We start from the raw sequence: 14051 nt of genomic DNA, 5'->3' as shown, positions 1-14051 counted from the left end.
TTTGCCTTTGCAGGGAATGAAAGAGGAAGTAAACTCATCAGCTCATTCAATGTTTTATCTTTCATATGTACCTGGTTATACCTGTGACTGTGGGAGTGGTTGGGACCTGTCTTGCATCTGCTATCCCCCATCCCCTGGGCAGAGGGAACCAGTCTGTTTGACCCTCCCGTTAGTTCAAGAGTCTAGCCTTGGAGGTGAGCGAGCAATCTGTGTGTTGGTTGAGGGCTCATTCACACAGAGGAATATTTTGCCTGATAGTCTCACTCAGGGGATTCACCTTCTCAGTTGAGGACATTTTTCTACTTGGGCTTTGTACTATATCATCTTTGAAGCTTATTGTTTTATTGTTCATTTGCGCTACACTATTTATATGTCTATGTGACAATTTCGCCTACCACTTATCAGCAGTGCTGTCACATGGGCACAGTTCATAATCATGTCTAAGCAAACTAATTTGGCTTGTGGCTTGCATGGTTGAATTCTCCTGTGCTTGGCAGCTGAATATCACAGCAAGGAACAAGGAAATGGAAAGACTAGTGTAGTGGATGACATTTTGGACAAAATGTCATTCATGTGTAAAGTTAGTTTTTGCCTCAGAACAATAGGGGTTCTGAGGGTTAATTATGTAGGTTAACCTTGACATCAGTTTGGCTGGGCTGTATTAGAAGTTCTGCTTGGTCATGTGTACAGTAAAGTGCACATGACAGAACCAGGCCTGGTTGGACGTTTTGGGTATCAGCCTTCTCGGAACCAATCAGTGGGTGTGCCGGGCCCCGCTGAGGACTCTGGGTAGGGGTAATTAAGATGTGGAGGTCACGTGTTCAGGGGAGGAGTTTGTGATGCCTGGACCGGGGTAGCCTAGCGAGGGGTCCCGGTCAAGGGGTGTTCGACATCCCGTAACATGTTTCTGTTGGTTACCCCAATAGACCCATCTAGCCTGGGGTAGGGAACCGTCTGTTCCCGAGTCTCGGAACTGGCTGGTCCGAGGCGCAGCAACTGAGGGAGGATTCAAGGTGTCCAGGTGTGCTCTCGGCTTGGAGGGGCATCATAGCTTGTGAAAGTGACCGGGGGAGGACTCTTCGGAGGAGGGCCGACAAGTCGCATCCTGAGAAGTGCCTGGTTACTGAGTTGGGAAGGACATTGATGAATCCACACTTTTTCCAGTACTATCAAGGAGACAGAGAACGTTCCAAGTTCCGAAAAAGGTTCCTGCTCACTTTCAGTTATAACTTATACACGTTCAGAGGATTTGACAAGTTCCGAATCAATGTACTGATTGCCATGGTCTCAGGCTAGAGATCTGTTCAGCCCTGAAGTGCCCAGCTGTGAGTGGATACTCTCTAGGTGGTATTAGAGACTTTGTTATGTCTGCAGTTCAAGGTGCCTGAGCTCATCACCCTTGCCCTCTGTTCCTATATGAGACTGTGTTATTGGATGTTACCCCTGCAAAATAAAACCTTTCAAAAGGACTTTATTGGTGTCAGCGTCCAAGTTGTTGGTTATCAACCCTGGGAACCCCTAGGACGTGGAAGAACAAGCCAAGCGGAGGTAACCAGTAAGCCCAATAAATCAAGGCCGCCCTACAAAGGGTTATGGCCGCTACACTAGGATTCTTAGGCTCAGGAGGGGCAAACACAACCAACTAGCCCTTAGATCAGCGATTCTCAACCAGGGTTCTGTGGAACCCTAGGGTTCCTCCAGAGGATGCTAGGGGTTCCTTCAGCATTGGGCAATTTCTGCCTCTCAGATAAGTTACCATTGATCTTTTAAGCTATCTGTAAGGAGGCAATTCATCCCAATGACCACAAGTGTAAGGACCATTCTTCCCACTGACCATCACACTAATGTATCATGAGTTGTAGATTTCTAATTTTTAGCAGGGGTTCCCTGAGACCGGGGAACTATTTCAAGGGTTCCTCTGTTTTGAAAAGGTTGACAAAGGCTGCCTTAGCTGGTAGGGACAGATTCCTATGGCCTAAAGAAAGTGCACCATACACTCCGTTACACCTATTGGTGCTCACGGTGAAAGGTGGGTGTATCTAAAGAACATGATTTATTGTGATAAACCCTTTTACTTGTTCCCGTGCAAACTTCAGTTTTGGGTCTTAACATTCAATCACATGACATCTCAGCGTTGGGAAACTTTCCTGCCTGATGCTATGATCCCACTTCTGAATGAGCTATGAGGCACTGTCTACAGTCCTGCTATATATCTGAATGGTAAAAAATCTTCACTCAGGGCCACCAGCCCACAGGAGCAGGGGCGTAACTATAGGGGGTGCAGCAGTCGCGACCCCAACCGGACCCTGTGATGCAGGGGGCCCATGCAGCCCCCTCTTCATATGGCCGTCAGCAGCATAGGCAGCTAGGGGTACCAGTGCACCATGCACACGGGTGGCTGGAGGTGGAGGGTGACTAGCAGAGCTCCATGCTCGACTATCACACTGGCTGCTCTTTAGTTGTGCATTCCTCGCATGACCTGTGTCCTCAGCCGGCTCCTGAGAGTATCCTTCTCCTGCTCCATGCATTGCCGCTCAGTCCGATGTCTGTTCCCCCCAGCCAGAGTCCCGCCCCCCCCCCCCCCCAAGTCCGGCCCACTCTGCACTGCATACTTCTCCCGGGTAAACAAACTTTAAGCACACAGATGCAGTGCAGCCCTATGAGAGCCGACTCCCCGGAGGACACTGCAGGCTTGTCTGCCAGCCCCCCTCCTCCCCAGTCATACACAGATGATGAAAGGTCTTTCTGGGAGATATGCTGATCGCCCGTCCAGCAGACTGGATGGAGCCCAGGCCAACATGGATGAGTGCGCCGCCTACAGATTGGTCATGGTGAGTGAGAGGACCCTATCCCCCACACACCATTACATACCCCCTCCATCTCCCCCTGGGGACAGGGACCCCTTCTCACGTGGGGGCAGGGACCCCTTCTCACCTGGGGGCAGTAACTTCATCTGCCCGGGAGAAAAGGACCTCATCTCTTCTGGGGACGGGGACCCCATCCTGCCTAGGGACAGTCCCCCAAAGGGGCACCTAAAAATAAAAAAATAAAATAATAAAAAAAAACTACTGATACCAGTGGTGGAACTACAGGGCTCACAAAGGTCATACCTGTGACCACGCCCTGGAGTTCCACCGCCGGACTCAGAGGGAAGGGCCCTGGATGAGGTTTAGGGGGGTCCTTCATGGTTTCTTGCATCGGGGCCCTGAAGGTTCTAGTTACGCCACTGCACAGGAGCATTGACATTTGCAAAGATACTAATAATGTGTACAGCAATTTACTTTTAAAACAGCCTGTTTGTCGCACCTGTGGCCCCCAGACATGGGAAACCACCTAGATTTTTATGACCACTATTTTTATATTTTTTTGGCCTCCTCTCTAATCTCAGATCGAAGAGAGCTGTGCTGACAAATGACTGTGATGTAGTGATACATCGTATCACTGTGATATCACACATCAGAGTAAAGCTGGCCATACACCTATAGATTATCTGCAGATTTTCTATGGTTAGATGGAAAAGGTGGGAGATTCCTCCATCCACACAGTTTAGCGAACATGGAGAAATCTGTTGCACTTTTTCCATCTAACGTAGAAAATCTGCAGATAATCTATAGGTGTATGGCCAGCTTAAGGCTGGGTACACACGAGTCGAATATCAGCCAGTTCAACAGAAAACATCTGACATTTGGCCAGTGTATACAGCAGCCTGTCTAAAAGAAGCAGGTCTAATGACTGTCTAAGGGACATGCTGCAATACAAGCATCAGCGCTGATCAGTGTGTTCTGGCGGAGGAGGAGGGGGGGGTCCCCCTGTCAGAACACAAGGGCAAAACAGGAGAGAATGTCGCACTAACATCGCTTGTGTTAGTACGGCGATCTCTCTCTTTTTTTTTTTTCGTTCAGCTGCTGGGTTGACTGAAAACTAATTTTTACATGTATACCCAGCCTTAAGCCTAGTACACACAGGTGGCCCATGTGTCTTGTGGGACAATTTGTTTTGTGAGACCCTGCCATTTGCGGTGTATTACCAAAGAAACGTAGCAGTAACACGTACCAATACATTTTCATCTAAATTTATGAATAGCTACTTTTTCCATGCATTTTAAGTTTAAGTAAGGAAATATATATAGAGCATCTCACAAAAGTGAGTACACCCCTCACATTTTTGTAAATATTTTATTATATCTTTTCATGCGACAACACTGAAGAAACGAACAGCTTGTGTAAATTTGCTGTCCCCTCAAAATAACTCAACACACAGCAATTAATGTCTAAACCGCTGGCAACAAGTGAGTACACCCAAATTGGGCCCAAAGTGTCAATATTTTGTGTGGCTACCATCATTTTCCAGCACTGCCTTAACCCTCTTGGGCATGGAGTTCACCAGAGATTCACAGGTTGCCACTGGAGTCCTCTTCCAGTCCTCCATGATGACAACACGGAGCTGGTGGATGTTAGAGATCTTGCGCTCCTCCACCTTCCGTTTGAGGATGCCCCACAGATGCTCAATAGGGTTTAGATCTGGAGACATGCTTGACCAGTCCATCACCTTTACCCTCAGCTTCTTTAGAAAGGCAGTGGTCATCTTGGACATGTGTTTGGGGTTGTTATCATGTTGGAATACTGCCCTGTGGCCCAGTCTCCGTAGGGAAGGGATCATGCTCTGCTTCAGTATGTCACAGTACATGATGGCATTCATGGTTCCCTCAATGAACTGTAGCTCCCCAGTGCCGGCAACACTCATGCAGCCCCAGACCATGACACTTCCACCACCATGCTTGACTGTAGGCAAGATACACTTGTCTTTGTACTCCTCACCTGGTTGTTGACACACGTTTGACACCATCTGAACCAAATAAGTTCATCTTGGTCTCATCTTGGACAGCAAATTTACACTGTTATACAAGCTGTACATTTCTTCAGTGTTGTCACATGAAAAGATTTAATAAAATATTTACAAAAATGTGAGGGGTGTACTCACTTTTGTGAGATACTCTATATATATTTCCTTACTTAAAATGCATGGAAAAAGTAGCTATTCATAAATTTAGATCAAAATGCATTGGTACGTGCTACTGCTACATTTCTTTGGTAATACACCCCAAACGGCAGGCTGTCTCACAAGGCAAATTTTTCCACAGGAAGATTGTGTGAATAAATTGTCATGCAGGGTAGATGATGACAGATCAGAGAAGACACACTGTTCATACGGTAGCTGCCTGTCTTCCTGGCAATGTCGGGCACAGGGTTAAGCCTTGCAACCCAGCGGGTGCTATACTGTAAAGAAAAAAAAATGATAATTGTATATTATATATATATATATATATATATATATATATATATATATATACATACATACATACATACATACATACATGAAATTATTTTTTTAACTTTGTCTTTTTTTCTCAATATCAAAAAGTAAAATAAAAATCCACTGGTTATTAAATACCACCAAATGAAATCTTAATCAGTTTCAAAAATATTTAAAGTTGGGCACACTACTGCAAGACAGAGTAATTGACATTCAAACTATCACAGCATTAAAAACTGAAAAACTGCCTGGCAATGACGGGAAATATACAGCCTGGTACGCAAGTGTTTAAAAACACTGAATTAAAAGTATTGCCATAAACAGCCTGATGCTCATTACTGCAGTATACCGTGTTCATGCGGTCCTGTTTCATTACTCTGGGCTAACTGTGATGCATAAAAGCAAGGGAACGTCAGGGAATTCAATTAAATTAACAAAGGTTAAATGCAGTTAAATAGTAAATGGGAAGCTCAGGCAGACAATTTTTACCGCATTAAATGGGTCACATTAGACTATATTTGAATAGATTTCATATACGTTACTTATTAGCCTGATGAATGCAGTCCTCTGCTTCTGCTTACTGATTTTGCTATGCAATTCTACCATTGTCCATTAAAACTAAAGACAATTAGCAACCAACATATGTCTTCATCAGCTGTCAGCTTGTAATAGCTCTCCATTGGTGAACTCTTAACTGACAAGGAAGCACCATTGAATCATTGCCGGCAATACCAGAACAATACCTGGTTAGTTCTCCCAAAGACACACACTTCAAATGAGCCCACCGGTCATCTTACCTTATGTGTTGTCACAATGTAGGAAGCTATGAAGGGAAAATCTTGTTTCATGCTTCATCAAAGTTCATTATTTCCACTGTGAAACAACACAGGGGTCCACTGATCAATGGACAGAGAAACCAGACAAACCGGACTGTCTTGTCCTAGATACCTGGTGACAATATACACACCCAGCGGTTCAATGTTTGCCTTCCAGTAACACAGCCTGTAAACGCCCCGTGCTGACTTTCCAGTGACGTGCACTGAGCAAGGTAGACTGGAACAGGAAGTCTACCTGTTTTCCTATACAATAGACCAGCATGCAATGCCTTCTGTACACAGCTGACATTCAGAAACCAAAACAAGCAAATTGTCCTTTTATTTATTTTATATATATATATATATATATATATATATATATATATATATATTATATAAAACTACTTGATGCTGTTTTCTAAATTGTATTCCCTACTAATCTAATAATAATGATATTAAAAATAACAATATTAATTTAAAAAAATGCCACAAGTGACAAGTGCATACCTTTCAGTATTAATGTTATGCAAGGCATCATGCAGATGGGTGCTTTTGGGCATACACAGTTGCTGCATACAGCTCATAGTAATGAGTGGCTGTATACAGTTGTACACAGTTAAGGCTCATTTAAACTTGCGTTTGAGGGGGGGGGTATTTAAAAAAGACACAGCAGAACCCCTTTTTTTAGCGCCGTTAAACCGCCCCCACTTAAGGTTAATGGCAGCGGACAGAGGTCTTTGCGGAAGAGAAATTATCCAATGTCACGCTCGATGGGCAGCAAGCTCACCGAATGCAACCTCTTCAAGCGAATGAGAAAGCGCAAATGCCACGTGGGATACACATTTGTGCGGCAAGTATGGGGTTAAAACAGCCGGGGAGGAGGCATCACGTGCCTGTCAAGGAAAAGCATTTTGAACATAGACTGCTTTTCAAAGGGGAGGGGATTTAGACACAAGTCCAAACCTAGCCGTACTAAGTAAAACTGTGCATGTTTAACCATATCCTGTCACGGCCAGGCGGTGGCTTTCCCATTCTGACTGGATATCATATGACGTCCTTTAGAACATGGCACTTGTGCAAGCCCCCAGGGGCGTGCATCGTGGTGATCGGTGGAGCTTTTCGGACACGGTAGGCTATAGGCTCTATACCATGTGATGAGCTATGTCCAATCACAGCTGAACACAGTGTAAATAGGAAGTTCTGGTTATCGGCATTGCTCTACTCATGCTGACAACATGTAAGTAGAGGAGAACCGATAAACGGCTTTCCTGCCAGGAGGATCTGCACTTATAATCAGTGCAATGATTATCAGTGTAGCCCCATCAGCGATGCCCACTATTGCCCATCAGTGCTGCCTTTCATTGCCCATCAGTGATGCCCGTCAGTGCTGCCCATCAGTGCCACCTATCAGTGCTGCCTATTAGTGCCCATCATTGCTGCCTATCAGTGCCCAAAAAGGCTGAATATTAGTGCCTCCTCATCAAGGCCCATCAGTGATGCCTGTCAGTGCCTCCTCATCAGTGCTGTCTATCAGTTCCGCCCATCAGTGCTCCCTTTTAGTGCCCATCATTGCTGCCTATCAGTGCCTATAAAGGCTGCCCTTCAGTGCCACCTATCATTGCCCATTAGTGCTGCATATCAGTGCCGCCAATCAGTGCTGTATATTAGTGCCACCTATAAGTGCCCTTCAGTGGTGCATATTAGTGCCTCCTCATCAGGGACCATCAGTGATGCCTATCAGTGCTGTCTATCAGTGCCGCTCATTAGTGCCCATCAGTGCTCCCTTTTATTGCCCATCATTGCTGCCTATCAGTGCCCATAAAGGCTGCCCATCAGTGCCACCTATCAGTGCCCATCAGTGCTGCATATTAGTACCTCCTCATCAGGGACCATCAGTGATGCATGTCAGTGCCTCCTCATCAGTGCTGTCTATCAGTGCCGCCCATCAGTTTCCATCATTGCCACCTATCAGTGCACACCAGTGCTGCCTATCAGTGTTCATCATTGCTGCCTATCAGTTCCCAAAAAGGCTGCCCACCAGTGCCACCTATCAGTGCCCATCAGTGCTGCATATCAGGCCGCCTATCAGTGCCCATGAGTGCTGCATATCAGTGCCCATCAGAGCTGCATATTAGGGCATCCTCATCAGGGCCCATCAGTGATGCCTGTCAGTGCCTCCTCATCAGTGCCACCTATCAGTGCACATCAGATTTGCCTATTAGTACCCATCATTGCCGCCTATCAGTGCTCATAGAGGCTGCCCATCAGTGCTGCCTATCAGTGCCCACTGCCCATCAATGCTGAATATCAGAAGTTGCATACAGGCAGCCCATAGAAGTGGATGCAGACGCAGTGGCTACATGAACATGTGGGCAGAATTGGGTGCCTGGATCAGAATACAGACGCAGTGCATTCAGATCCATGTACCCACTCCTGCCTGCATGTCAGATTTTGACAAGCACTGACACATACTGTATCTGTGTCAGAAAAACAGCTCAGCACTGAGGATAGGTCTTATCACCAGTCTGAATGAGCCCTTATCTGCAGTGTCTGTAGAGAGGTTGTATAGAAAGCTCCAATTGCATGTGAGCTCTATGCAGTTTTCTATAAAGATTGTAAGAGATTTAAAGTATACTCAGACTATGTAGAAATGCTAGGGTCCCCCTATACTGTAAGCACCATAACATTCCATATAGTACGTATATTCTCACAGTACTGCTGGACCATAAAGTATTATCTATGTAAATACCGACACTCTGAATTTTAGCATTTCAATTGGCTTACACTCCCCTTCCCCCAATGTTGGCATGCTAAAAGTGTATGTAAACCCCCAAAAATAAATGTATCATATTCCCTTTCTTTTGGTCTGTTAAACATACACATTTGTTATAACTGTTCAAAAAGTGCCTGGTGATCCTGCCAGAAATCGTGTGAGCTGATAACTTTATGAGCTCTTTGCCTTTGTGTTATCAGTTAGCAGCAGTTCTGCCCCTCCGTGCCCAAAGCACCCACCCCCCCATGTGGAGGGCATGTGGCCTGGTACATTTCGGGGGGGGGGGGGGCGCTCGCTCGTCCTCACCCCCTTTCCTGACCTGCCGGGCTGTGTGCTCTGATAAGGGTCTGGTATGAATTTTGTGGAGGACCTACACACAGTTTTCTCAGCGTGCGGGTTCCCCTTAAAGGCCTGGCATACTCTTGGAGGGGGAACCCATGCTGGTTTTTTTACATTCTTGCGTGGAGTTCCCCATAAAGATTCATACCAGACAGTGCCTGCTATTGTCGGAGATCAAAGTCAGATCCCTGTTCATTGAAGTCCGATGCATGTCAGACCTCAAGTCGCAGGGCAAAGTCGGATCCACAGTCGTACGACTGTCGTGTCGTATCGGTGTGAAAGGGACCTCACTTAAAGTGATTGTAAAGTCTTGTTTCTTCCATTCAGACACAAAGCCCTGACCCGGCTCCCCCCCCCCCCTCTCCCCTGATTGGCCAGCTGACTTTGCTTGACAGCAGCCAAGGGCGACGCTGCTGTGTCTCAGCCAATCAGGAGGGAGAATCTCAGATGGCTGACACACTCATGGACATCGCTGGACAGAGAGGAACCTTATGCAGCGTACACACGGGCGGACTGTCTGTCCAACTTAGTCCGCCGAAACACATTTCAGCGGACAGTCCGCTTGTGTGTGGGCTTCAGCGGACTTTTTCAGCGTGCAGTCTGGCGGACTAAGTATTTCGGAATTTCCGTAATATTGTCCGTCCAACTTTGGTTTCAGCGGACAGTCCGCTCGTGAGTAGGCTAGTTGGACGGACTAAGTATGGCGCATGCTCAGAAAGGATTTACACGGCGAAAGGTTGCATTGCTGTGTATTGGACGTCCTATTTCTAGTCCCGTCGTACGTGCTGTACACGTCATCGCGCAAGCTTTCAACGGACTGTTTGTTCATCGTGTGTGGTCAAGTCCGTTCATTCGAAAGTAGGACGGACTGTCCGTCGGATTGTCTGACGGACTAAGTTGGCCATACAGTCCGCCCGTGTGTACGCGGCTTTAGGGCGGCTGCTGCACACAGAAGGCTTTTTATCTTAACCACTTCAGCCCCCGAATTTGACTCCGTCAATTTAACTGACAATTGTGCGGTCGTGCGAAGTGACTCCCAAACAAAATTGACGTCCTCGCTAAAGAACATTATTTTTTTAATACATTGTTATGGGTAGTTATGCTTTAAATGAAACCTGAAGTGACATAAAAGAAAGCTCTACTGCATGGTGAACATTTCATGGTGCTCTGAAATGCAGGGCCGTCTGGAATACAAACGCCACAATTCCTGGCTAATAAAGGTGGCAGGTCAGTAAGCGTCAGATTCCAGTTGACATTTGACCCTTTAAATGCCTCAGAATTGGAAGCTCCCATATATCTATCCTGACAGGCTCATTTTAACTGCTTCTCATCCACTACATGGACATATACATCCTTGGATGGGAGCGGTGATATCTTGCAGCAATGATAGAGATTTTTTTCAGCCGGCAAATTCTACAAGGTAAAAGTGATCAGAGCAGCTAAGCAGTCACTTGATCACTTTTACCAGGCTCTCCCGAACAATTTCATTCTCTTAGAAGAGTGGAAGGTACAGAAGTTTCTGTGACGTCAGAAACCAAAAGCCACGAGAATTTGGTCGCTTCAAGTTTCGGTTCTTTGTTTACTGGCCTCCTATTGGCCAGTTAAGCAGCCAATCAGTCGCATATGTGTCTGATTGGCTGCTTTGGGCCAGAGAAAGTGTCTGGGGTATTCTTAGTCCCTTTCTCTGTCTCAAAAATGAGACATCAGGGGTCTGTTTAGACCCCTGATATTTTACCAAAGCCCCCAAATGGGTCTCCTAAAAAAAATTGTAACAACAAAAATTAAAAACTACTGACACCAGTGGCAGAAATACCAGGGTCACAAAGGTCACACCTGCCACTGGGCTCTGGCATTCTGCCACCACGAGGGGGACCCCAAGACAGCAGGAAGGTGGTCTACTGTGGGACTGTAATAAAGGGTCCCATAATGGGAATAAAGGGCCCCAGGATCAGTGGGAAGGGCCCCGGTCGGGGACCAGAGGGGCCCTTCATGGTTTCTTGCACTGAGGCCCTGAAGGTATTTTCTATACTTCCTGAAAATATTCTGGGGTGGAAAAAAAGAAAACGAATGCAGCCACTACAGACGATGGTTTTAAGATATATATATTTTTGCTCTTGGGTTTAGTATATAATATGCTAAACTGTATTTAGGAATTAGCTCTGCCTCTTGTATACAGCTCAAAGGAAGCTGTGTGCTGGGCAGTAACCAGAGCTGCTTTATCACATCTGTGTATGACAGAACATTACTGAGCCACCACAATTATATCTCTTGTCTTGCTGGTTTCTGTGAATGTTCATTTTTTGCAGTTCTCTGGATGATAGATCCTCAGGCTAATTTACTAAGGTGGTCATTTGTACTCTGCTTGGCTCAAATACCCGCTTTATGATCATTTATAGCCAGTGAATAGAACACAAGTAGCAATTTCTTCCAGACCTGAAAATGCTTGATTACAGAGAAAATATTGTCAGATTCTTGTTGAGTGATTTCAAACATCAGCTATGACCTACACTTACTATATGTCTACGGATGCCCATACATCGTTCCATGAAGTGAGTTCTCTTTTGAGCAATCTATAGTTGACAACCATTGGATTTGATATGCCACACACAGGCGAAATGGATTTCAATCCATATTTGGAAGATATGATTGTGTAAGTGATCGATCGCAATACAATCAAATTCACGAAAAAAGCATCCCAGTGCTGTTGCTCGTTGCACCATTATCAATAATTTTCCTCCCCGGCTGATGGATTCTGCTTGATTGTATCCAATCTAAATAGAGTTTCAAAGAATTCAAAAGGAAGTATGGCTTTTCAATGGTTTGAAGATATGGTATTTTGATTGCATCTTACATGCAAGCTTGTATGGTAAAACGACATGTCACAAGCCCTGCATTCTTTATGTAGCGCACTGCTGAGCTCTGCATTCTTTATGTAGCACACTACTGAGCCCTGCATTCTTTATGGAGCACAATACTGAGCCCTGCATTCTTTATGGAGCACAATACTGAGCCCTGCATGCTTTATGTAGCACACTACTGAGCCCTGCATTCTTTATGTAGCACACTACTGAGCCCTGCATTCTTGATGTAGCACACTACTGAGCCCTGCATTCTTTATGCAGCAGTATAGTCAGTGTTTATCTGGCGCTCCAGATGGAGTAATCCTTAGGGGTATAGTCTATGGCTGTAATAGCTGGATGGTGATGTGTCCATAGAAAATGGTATTAAGGATTAAAAAGGAAGGCAGCCATCCTTCAGATTGTGTCCAGAACTCATTTTCATAACATTGTTTTTTTGTTTTTATATCTCATGGAACGAAATGTGAGAAAACTGAAAATTTGGCAGACTACTTGTGGGTTAACTCTGCCACCTCTAATGCTATAGGACCCAACTCCCATAAATTTGAGCTCACCACTAGAGACTGCGTTCTGTAACTAGCCAATTCTTTGACCGATGGGTAGGAACTCCATCTGCCATGGAGTCCATCAGAAAAGGAAAATTAATTGATGATTGCTAATAGATTTTACGTTTTCCTGATAGACTCCATGGCAAAATACCTGTGGGAAAAAACTAGCCAGTACACACGGGTGGGTATGCTGATTAAAAGAAATTTAATTTAGCCCATCAACTGACAGGACTATTAACCACTTCAGCCCCGGAATAATTTACCCCCTGACTTTTTGCGTTTCGGCACTGCATCGCTTTAACTGACAATTGCGTGGTCGTGCGACATTGTACCCAAACAAAATTGACATACTTTTTTTCCCACAAATAGAGCTTTCTTTTGGTGGTATTTGATCACCACTGCGTTTTTTATTTTTTTCGCTATAAACAAAAAAAGAGCAACAATTTTGAAAAAAAAACACATTATTTTTTACTTTTTGCTATAATAAATATCCCCCAAAAATATATAAAAATATTTTTTTTTACCTCAGTTTAGGCCAATACGTATTCTTCTACATATTTTTGGTAAAAAAAAATCACAATAAGCGATTATTGATTGGTTTGCGCAAAAGTTATAGCATTTACAAAATAGGGGATAGTTTTATGGCATTTTTATAAATTTTTAAAAAAATATTTAAATGGCGGTGATCAGCGATTTTTATCGTGACTGCGACATTATGGTGGACACATTGGACATTTTTGATACCTTTTTGGGACCATTGTCATTTATACAGCAATCAGTGCTATACAAATGCAGTGATTCCTGTGTAAATGACACTGGCAGTGAAGGGGTTAACCACTAGGTGGCAGTGTAGGGGTTAAGTGTGTCCTAGGGGAGTGTTGATAACTGTGGGGGGCATGGCTGTGTTTTACAGATCACTGATCTTTGCTCCAATCACATGGAGCAGAGATCAGTGTCACTTGCTGCTAGGCAGAACAGGGAGATGCTGTTTACATCAGTATCTCCCCGTTCTTCCTCTCCGTGAGGTGATCGTGGGTATCCCTACGGCGATCGAGTCCGCGGGACCCGCGACCGGACTCGCGGAGCTTCCCGTGGGCGAGCGAGTGCGCCCCGCCGCCTCTTAAAGGGTAACGTACAGGTACATGATTTTGCCTGTACGTGTCCTTCTGCCGACGTATATCGGCATCAGGCAGTCAGGAAGCGGTTAAACCAAAGCCAGACGATAGAGACACAGACACTATGCAATAATGTGACATAAAGGTATTTAATGGTGGCCCAAGAGGCCGCTTTACAGATGACGTCTGGAGCTACATGCCCACGAAGCCGTCATACCCCTGGTGGACTGCCTCTGGAGGAGCCAAGCCCTTAGCTCTATAAGCTTGCTGGATGGACTGGACGATCCATG

General features: G+C 45.2%; 1 protein-coding gene across 4 annotated transcripts in view; it reads right to left on the bottom strand.

Moving 5' to 3' along the window:
• The window catches only part of SYTL5 (synaptotagmin like 5), a 293010-nt gene that overhangs the window by 184690 nt on the left and 94269 nt on the right, over nt 1–14051 (bottom strand). The window contains exon 1 of one of the 4 annotated variants that reach the window (XM_077480857.1): nt 6111–6338. The exons of 2 other annotated variants lie outside the window; for them this stretch is intronic. The gene's annotated coding sequence lies outside the window, so the exon portion shown is untranslated. Of the gene's footprint in view, nt 1–6110; nt 6339–14051 lie in introns of those variants that run through there. One more of the 4 variants, XM_077480860.1, reaches the window with a different exon arrangement.

The sequence above is a fragment of the Lithobates pipiens genome, unplaced genomic scaffold (genome assembly GCF_037356315.1).
Source record: "Lithobates pipiens isolate NorthernLeopardFrog02 unplaced genomic scaffold, aLitPip1_a1.2 Scaffold_16, whole genome shotgun sequence".
Classification (NCBI taxonomy): Eukaryota; Metazoa; Chordata; class Amphibia; order Anura; family Ranidae; genus Lithobates; species Lithobates pipiens.
The sequence above is the reverse complement of the archived record's forward strand: the minus strand, read 5'-3'. Positions and strand labels throughout refer to the sequence as shown.